Source organism: Varroa destructor, unplaced genomic scaffold (assembly GCF_002443255.2).
Source record: "Varroa destructor unplaced genomic scaffold, Vdes_3.0 BEIS01000001.1, whole genome shotgun sequence".
Lineage (NCBI taxonomy): Eukaryota > Metazoa > Arthropoda > Arachnida > Mesostigmata > Varroidae > Varroa > Varroa destructor.
This window is the reverse complement of record NW_019211454.1, coordinates 1,156,127-1,165,218: the sequence shown is the minus strand read 5'-3', so window position 1 is coordinate 1,165,218 and position 9,092 is coordinate 1,156,127. Positions and strand designations below refer to the sequence as shown.

The 9,092-nt window shown below is 36.5% G+C and overlaps 1 long non-coding RNA gene across 4 annotated transcripts; it reads left to right on the top strand.

Moving 5' to 3' along the window:
* Positions 1-1,754: 1,754 nt before the first annotated feature.
* LOC147758105 (uncharacterized) lies at positions 1,755-8,721 on the top strand. 4 transcript variants are annotated; one of them, XR_015329983.1, is made up of 3 exons: positions 1,755-1,934; positions 2,531-2,727; positions 6,108-8,721. It is a non-coding gene; the product is annotated as an uncharacterized LOC147758105 (long non-coding RNA). The 4 variants fall into 4 exon arrangements; XR_015329986.1 differs by having other exon boundaries at positions 2,493-2,727; XR_015329979.1 differs by lacking the exon at positions 2,531-2,727.
* The last annotated feature ends 371 nt before the right edge of the window (positions 8,722-9,092 follow it).

Here is a 9,092-nt window from a genome sequence, read left to right as displayed (position 1 = left end):
ATATATGGAGAAAATTTTTAAACTGATATATGAGAATAAAAAACGATTGAATTGGAAAGCAGTTTGCTATCGTTATTGTGGTGACCAAACATTCGCTTAATTTCGTCTCTTTCGAAATTTATTCATATTATGTACCCTCAGTTCAGCAATATATGTAAAAATATAATAGATAATAATAATAAAAGACTTCGAAAATGAATATTAGAGAATATAATAATATTAGAGAATAAACTAAAATAAGTAAATTAAAGTTAAAAAACATAATTAATGGGCGGGAATACCATGGTTTAATGATAGATGGCGCTTGGCAATTCCATAGACGGAAGTGGTTGTAAAATTTGAACGTTGCTTTAACAAAAATATCGACTATTATGCCTTGTCTTATCTTTCACCTTTTTTTGTTAACCTAGAAAATTTAGCGAAAAACCTATTTTGTTTATATATAATAAATTATAAATAATAAAAAATAAATAAAAAAATTAAAACAAATTAAATAAAAATAAAAATATATATATATATATATATATATAGTAGGTTAAAAAAAAGATGAAAGATAAGACAAGTTACTGGAAATTTTTCATTTAAGAAGTATACAAAATATAAAGAAGGGATGGGAGTACATGGGCTATGTACTATAGGTCTACTAATACTTGGTATAATGTTATTTTTAGTCGAACAGAAAATGGTTTTGTTTTCGCGGCTCACTACTGACGAACAGCCTACCACCGGCGAAAACTTTTTGTAACTAATCTTTTTAATTAATAAAAATAAATGACCTACCTCCCATAATACTTGGACAATCAGTGGATTCATCCGATTCAAAGGAACCAATGTTCGGACTTCTGCTTTTTGTTTTGAACCGGTAATTTTTCAACCCCAACGGCGTAATTGATTTAAACAGGTGTAGCTGACAATCCCATTGGCGTTATACGTGGCGAAAAATTTTTTGTTACTGGTTTGTAGAGTTCTCCAAGTTACCGAAGCAATATAAAGTCTAGCATTGTCATGCCGTAAGATAATTATGCGCTATGTACCTGCCCAAACCACTGACCCAATGAGCTATGCAAAATAGCAATCTGCGTTCACTGTTTCACCGCGTTTTAAAAGCCTGAAATATACAGTTGCCCTTCTATGTACCACCAAGGCGATGTTGGCAGCAGTACTTTCACCAGTTTTTTTTTATTATCGTGCACAATAGCCATTATCCTAATTATAGCAACAGAAAAGGTCATTAAAAATTCGGACACATCACCGTTCAGTTTTTTAGTCGTATGGAAATCCGCTACCCAAATAAAATATAAATATTGCAGAAGTTGCAGAGGAATGGAGCAGAGAAGAAACGATCTAAGACTAAAATAAAAACTTAGAAAAATTAACATGAGACCATAACATTTTACTTTAAAATCTATTTCCTATTAATCACACACGCTGATGAACTTTAAAATTTTATAGTAGTTTAAACACTGAGTTCAAATTTTTCATAAAATCTATTTTTATAATATATAATATGCAATTATGCCAGCTTTATCGTTTCAAAGATCTATACAACTTTAGCGTGAGAATGTTTCTCATATTTTCAATAGTGGCAAAAAAGTTTCGCCCAATTTGCATTAAATTCTATGGAACAAAAATTACAATGGCCTTTTTTTACAACGTATCCAGCCCATATGCCGAAATCACAGTGCGATCACAAACGAAAACACGCGCAATATGCAAAAAAGAAGCTCAACATTGAATCACTTTCACCTGCTAAATTGGTTATCTGTGGTACTACTTGTGTTTGATAGCCGCTATATGCCGTAAGTCTATTACGTCGAACTGTAAACACTAGGGTGTATAATAAGAACAAATAATACTTTCTTTGGAGCTCGTACAATTTAAAACGGTTTTTTAAAGAAAAAAAAAGTTAAGATCGACATTAAGGTACTAGAAAGGTTAGTACTTTCGACAGACGCATACCTCTGCTATTTTTTATGCATTTATATGCATTTTTTAGCATCATCCGTATTTTCTCATTTTAATGACTATAAGATTAGCCAGAGTTCGTTCAGTTTTTTTATATAGTACCTATATAGTGGTAAATTGCATTATAAGACAGAAGAAAAGATAGTACTTTATTTACATTCTTGCAATTTTTGAAACTATGTTTTTATTTCTCAAATTGGCTATAACGATGAATCTTAAAGGCCTTTTCACTAAAATATGTTGGACAAATGGGATTAATAAGATCGACCCTTGGGTATTGCGTGTATAATCATCTTGTACATTATACTTAGATGTGAAGATTTATTTATTTCCCAACTTCAACATATATTTGCTAATGACGTTGCCTTTTCGTTTCAATCACTGCAAGTATTGTATACCACGTGAAAGCCTCTGAAATGACGGCTCTAATAATATGCCACCGTTTTCGTATTCTTTTCTATATAAGCTTGACTGATTATTTTGTACTAGTTTTGATGCCTTTTCTGAGACAAAAATTGTTTTGTCAGTATGATTTCGGTTGGGTCGCTGCATTTTTAATTTGTAGGGAACCCAGTCGTGAGCGCAAAAATACTGCAACTGATTAGTGGATCGTGGCGATTAAGAAATTATATAAGTTTCTGGGAATTGGCTATAACTTCCCAAGTTTCAACTTCACAAGAACTAGACCACTAGCCATAGAAGCTGGGATATCCTTTGGCGGCCTACCGCAACAATAAATAGGATCAAGCATCTTCCAGTTCGGTATGTGCACCACATGGTATAAGTGCATCTCGAACAAAAAAACCTACTACGGTGATGCAGTTTTAGTGCGATTGTCTAAGAAGATGAACCAAATTAATATTCTTAATGTCATGTTTGCATAAAATTATGACCCAAACAATCGAGCAAAGCAAATATAAAGATGACTCCATAGATCCAGGGCTCTCTGTCAGGTGAGTGCTTCTGAAAGCCATGAGTCACTAAAGTGAAAGAACTTCAGCAAGATTTCGCCAGGAAAAAGCTTTTCGCTTGTATTTAGCCATGGGTGGAATGTGCTTTTAGTATTGTTGAATCAGTTAGTGAAGCCGAGCTATTTAACAAATTCAAGGACTTGATTTATTCCTAAATGGAATAAGGTAGAACAAGGTTATTTTGGTGTTGGATATGTTACATACGTTGCTTATTTTTATTACTTAAGTATTGGAGTCAACGTTTCCGAGGCCAATGCACTTGTAGTAATTGTACTACCGTATCCGATTTTATATAATCGATGCTTTATTTGAAGGCATCGACGATGCGTTCCGTTACGTTACCTGTCGCCGCTTAAAGCATGGAAACGATTGAAATTAAGAATACGGCAGCGTTCTCTTTGATTTGCCAATACCTAGTCTGATCTCTCCTTGAAAAGCGGCACAGAATGGCACATGCTCCACGTATGGCGATTTTATCCTTCAGGCAGGTTTCCTTTAAGGTGGTGGTAAGATTTAGTTCCGTAAGTCGCCTCTGAAATACACTATACGTGTATCCATTTGTTTTGTATTCCGTTTGTCAGAAACCTATTTTTCATTCATTTTTTTCGTCTTTTGAAATTTTCCATACCATTTCATGTTGTGCTTAAAGAAAGCCTTTATAGGGCCGAGAGGAACCGCATCGCCCATGCTTTGTTGTACTCAAAAGTTTCGATGATAACTACCTATAGATTTTTCGTTTAAGGTACTAAGACGTAGTTGACTATTCCGTCCCATTTCAACCCCCTAAAATGCATCCTTGGAATGATTGCATTAGTATGATCTACTGTTTTGCTGAAGGCTTCCTTGCCAACGAAATTGTACCTTAACTCAAGAACCACATCAAAGTATGCCAACGTGTTTATTTAGTTACTATAAAACATTACGACACGGGATTCAGTTATTTGAATGAAGATAGCCTTTTGCACCTTGTTGCTTCGGGAATATTTTCCCTTTTAAAATTTTATAAAGGTGGAAGTAAGTAGTACTAGATCAGGGCAAAAATGCACTTTGAACGCGTACTCTTGTTTTATTTTTGACGGTGTGATTCTTTCAAAATATGAACTTCGTTAGGTAGCTTTATTTTTTCTTTCTATTTGCGTGTTTTTGTTGTATCCGACTTTTCAGGATTATGGATGTGGATATTCTAGGGGTGTCGGTACTAGCTCATGTGCACTCTGAGAAAAGTCGTTTTCCCCTGAAACTCTAAACTGACCATTTGCATGTTTTCTGTGAAAGCCAATTTGAAAATTTAAAATTTTGCTTTAAATTTTTTTTACAATAGCACTTGCAATGAATGCTTTAAACATTCGGAATTATATGTTCATACCTTGCGCTGAAATTTACTGAATATAGTTCAAGCCTTAACATTTTTGTTGAATTGAAAATGCTGTAAAATGCCTATTTCAAGAACGAATTTTATATCACAATGAGATCAACTTTAATAAAAACACACAGTTCTGCTTATTTTCAACATCAACGACTTTGTCATAATTATTATCGGTTTTTTTTTTACCGGCATGCCACACATACCATACTGAACACCTGGGAGTTCTCTAAAAGAAACTAATACACGTGTCGTACATAGTTCTACTCAAAGTGTAGGTGTCTGTGGCTCTACCTAGTTTGAATTTTGGAGTTCCGTGCTGGAACGTTGTCTCATCATCGACAGCTTTTTCACTTCCTAGATTTTCTGAGTTACTAACAGCACATTGCCAGTAGTATTTTCACCAGTTTCCTTAGTCCCTAAGGCCAAAATATTCAGCAGATGCACTAATCCATCGAGCACCTAAAGTTGTTTGAATAAAATCAGATTTCAGCTCCGGAAACGCACCATCAGGTCACGTTTGGGCTGAGTTTTAACTTACTACCTTCCTGTTGTCAAACGATACGGTTAGATTTATTCCCAAAACCGTTATTACTAATATTCAATACATTACGTACAAGATACTTGAAAAGTCACTCGATGGGCACTGCTAAGTTAGCAAACACTATATTGCTCCTGTACCATCTGAAATCCTATACATATCTATTAACCTGCATGTGTCTGATCGATCGCAGTAGCGATACTCTACGACGCATGAGACACGAGGCTGGGCCCGCTAGCCACAATGTCTCTTGAACCCTTCTGTGTCTTCGACACAAGAAAATGTCAGCGCAAGTGGAAGCGTCGGTAACAGGACAATCGAGAGGTGTGCATTACGGCCAAAATCAACGAAGCGTAAAGCGACTTGAAAGGTGTAAAAGCGGGTCGAAGAACGAAGAGCTAGATGTCAGCGCGAATAAAAGCGTGAAGGGAAAGAATGGGAATTGGGAAAGGGGCAACCTCCAGTTCCTGTCCCGACGCTGCTACGCCTCATGCCCGATACAGGGAACAAACATGCATGGCATACTAGACCATGATTTGAAGACGTATATTTTTCGTTCAAGATACCAGTTCCTAATAATGGTTAAAAGCAACTGATGAAAACCAGATATATGGAGTTTTTTGTCTTTTTTAATTCGACTTGCCAGATGTCGGCGCTTTTTTACGCCATAAATTACGCACACTGATCAGTGTTGTCCACGAATATTGTGGGACAGGCTTGAAAATGTAATTCCGAAGGGAAAGTGTAGAATGTAAATAGGTACCTACCCAAGTCGAGAACGATTGGTAAGAAAAATCAAGTTTGCTCCCACCATGAGTTGATTTCAAAAATAATAATAGCGTTTATAGATGAACGACTTGCTGTTTTGAAGAAAGGTATGCGAATAACTGTCGTTATTTAGGAGACGCGCAAAGAAGGTATTAATATTTGACTTTGTTTGTAATATTAGAGGCATAGGGGCTCATATGTACATGCGTTGACATCTATATTTAAGCAACTCCCAAAGCTTAAAAAAGATCATATTCGAAAAATTTGTTCCTCTTTACTGATATTTTCTGTAACATGCATTGTGTGTTCCATAGAATTTCTAGCCTATTATTCACTACTATTGGAATATGTTCGTACAATCAAATCAAGCTATTTGTAAGTACGTTGCCGTTTATTTGCAGCCTATCGTTAGGCAATATAGGAGGTCGTGTATCGTATTCCCGTAAAACCCAAAGTTGGTACGTAATAGTTTGACTATAAAACGTTTGTTTTATTGCAGATCGCTACCGGCACGTTCACCGTAAATTAAAGCTGTTATTAATATATTATCTAGCGCAGGCAAAAATGTTTTCCATTTACTTTTAAGCTAAATTGAAGGTTATTTACCAATGCGTCCTCGCATATTGCAATTCACTCTGGCTGGATTGAGCATTCCATTCCTGAAGCAAGGGGCCTCAGTGCAGTGAGCGTGTACTCATTTGCGTTTCGAAGTTACGCTTAACGGCACGACGAAGAGTGAAGCCATTTCCTTAAAGTGGACGTGCGCATCTCCGCTAACGCGATCGTCTTTTGCTAAGGGAATGAGAAGGGAACGTGTTGCGCCGTCGAAAAGTGTTGCATATACTTCACTTGAAACGATTTTGCAACAGCGTAGAAGGTTGTCGATGCATGACGAACCGAAACGAGGCAACGACGAAGCATCTAGTTCGAAAATTGCAAACTGAGGAAGCTGCCTAACTTTTTTCTTTCTAAGAAAATACTCAGTCATTGGATTGCTTTGTCTTTGAAATGATCTGAGATTCTATGGGTTTTTTTGACACGATTTACAATTGCATTTACTACATAAAGAGACACTGAACTTTTCACTAATATACACTTGTTAATTAACTTCGGTTTAAAATACTGATGAGTATCCCGAATTCCAATTTTTTTTAGTCACATAGAGCTGCGATGCAATTCAATATGTAATCAGATATAGCAACTCATAATATATATATCTAAATTTTCAATATTTATCTTAAAAACGCAGGATATTTATGTGCAACTACTACAGTGGATAGGTAATATTAGTACTGCTTTTATTGTAGGAAGTCGTATGTAAGGCTCTTACAAGCGAATATGGCGGACGAAATTTGGCTAGTAAATACTTCAGTCTCTTGGGAACATATGAGCAAAACCGGTTGAGTTAACTTCACACAAAGGAAAGGCATTTTGTAATATCGAAGATTAACGCCCCATGGTCCTTTTTTTCTCGAAGACCACAGCGCTGTGGAACTTCACCAGCAATTAATGAGGGCAGTAAGCAAGAAAGCCTTAAACGGAAGCACACCACGCAAATGATGAAAACGTTCGAAGAATGATGATTTAGGTGTTGAAGACCAGCAAGAAAGAGATCAGATGTCGAGACCCGAAAGACAGGAACGCATTGACGCAATCGAAAAGGCTTTTCATGAAAGCATATATTGGAATCTGTCGACCAAAATTAGCATTTAACATGTAACGTAGTGCAGAATTATAAGACAAAGACCTAAATGCAGACACTGAGTAAAATTGATCCCGGGCCAGTCAGAAATGCGTGTGGTGTATTCCACATGCAATTTGTGGAACTTCAATGAACAAAAAACCTATCTGAAACGTACGGCCACCATAGACGAGGCATAATCTTTACCGTCAGCCAGAGACGCACCAAGCGAGACCACGGCTTCGCTCTGGACGAAAAACGAGTTGGATGGCAGTGTCAAGTAGATTCGGATCTACGGCAAACGTAATACTTGCAATGGACATCAGAGACATCTGATACTCGCCGAAATAATCTATGCAGTCCGCTATCTGAAGTTCCTTGAAAGACTCATAAGCCGTTCGCAAGGCAATCGAAAGCACAGTCTGGCTACTTGACGAAAAAATATCCAACGTTGGCGCCGTCAACCTGTTTATTTTGCCGATTTCCGTGTGATTACAGAACTTTCCATGCCCTAAAACGGGCAGCTAACCAACAAGTGTATCTCACTGTTTCGAGAAGCCATAAACATAAGCATATGGCTACCTAGAAACTATCAGAGCGCTGGAACATGTGTATACCTCTAACACATATTAAAAATTTACTAGTTACTTACTTTTAAAATCCGCCGGATTCGCTTGTAATAGCCTAGTGTACACGTTGTAGGCATCAGACATGGGCTAAGTCCTCCAAGAAGTAGTTATGTCAGTGAGTGAGATACGTTTTCATTGCGCTAAAGTGAGGCACAATATGTTTGTATCAATCTCTGTTTTTAATAGCAGCTGCATGAATATGAGAGCGGCAACGATCACTGATCTTCAAAGCGATGCTGTAAAAATGAGCTGACACCCGGTGCTTAAGCACAACATCTATTTATTGTCAAATACAGAAATATCATTGAGCTTTATTATATAGTAATGTTACTGTTACAAAGTATATCTCATAATAAACAAACGCAAATTACTACATATTTGTTGTATACGCCTTTCTCTGTTAGATATTTAAATCCAGCGCTTCTGTTTTTTGGCCAATTGAATCTTTCTATTCCTGATAACATATTTGTGACCATGGCAAGGAGACTAAATGTTTCAACTTGGTGAATAATTGGCGTAAAATATATAGTATCACACTGTTGAATGTGCAGAAGCAAGGTACTTATTTTGTTACATTCAGGAAAAAAAATTGCTGATTTATAGAGCTAGACATATATCGTGCCCCCGTAGTGGTATCAATTCAAGCATCGGACGTTCCGAAAAACGTCAGGCCGAGCACGAAAAGGTTCAAATTCGGGACACGCCTAAGAGAAACAGCAAGCTATACATGTGCATAGAAAGATTAAATAAAGTAAACAACACTCTTGTGCGGAACGGATTTAACAAGGAACTGAAAATAATAAGGCCCATTGAATTACTAGTAAAAAAAATTTAGACTCAGCAGGCACTAGTTGGATAATATACCTTAAATAACTAACTCAAATGACTTTAGTATAGCAAATTGTTTATTTTCGATTTTTAAATAGAGATGCAAATCCAAATAGGATTACTCTTAAGACCTTCCGATGTAAAAGTGCTTTTAGTAATAAGTTTGTTAGGTTAATTTGAGATGTGCTACTAACGGATCACTAGGCAGTATTCAATGGTGCAACATTTTTTACATTATGAAACACACGAAATTGTTAATGGGAACAAACGTCTATGTGCGGTACGTGCGGGTAATGACACGGGCCGGCAAGTTTTATGATTTAAAGTTGACTTATATTCTACTTGG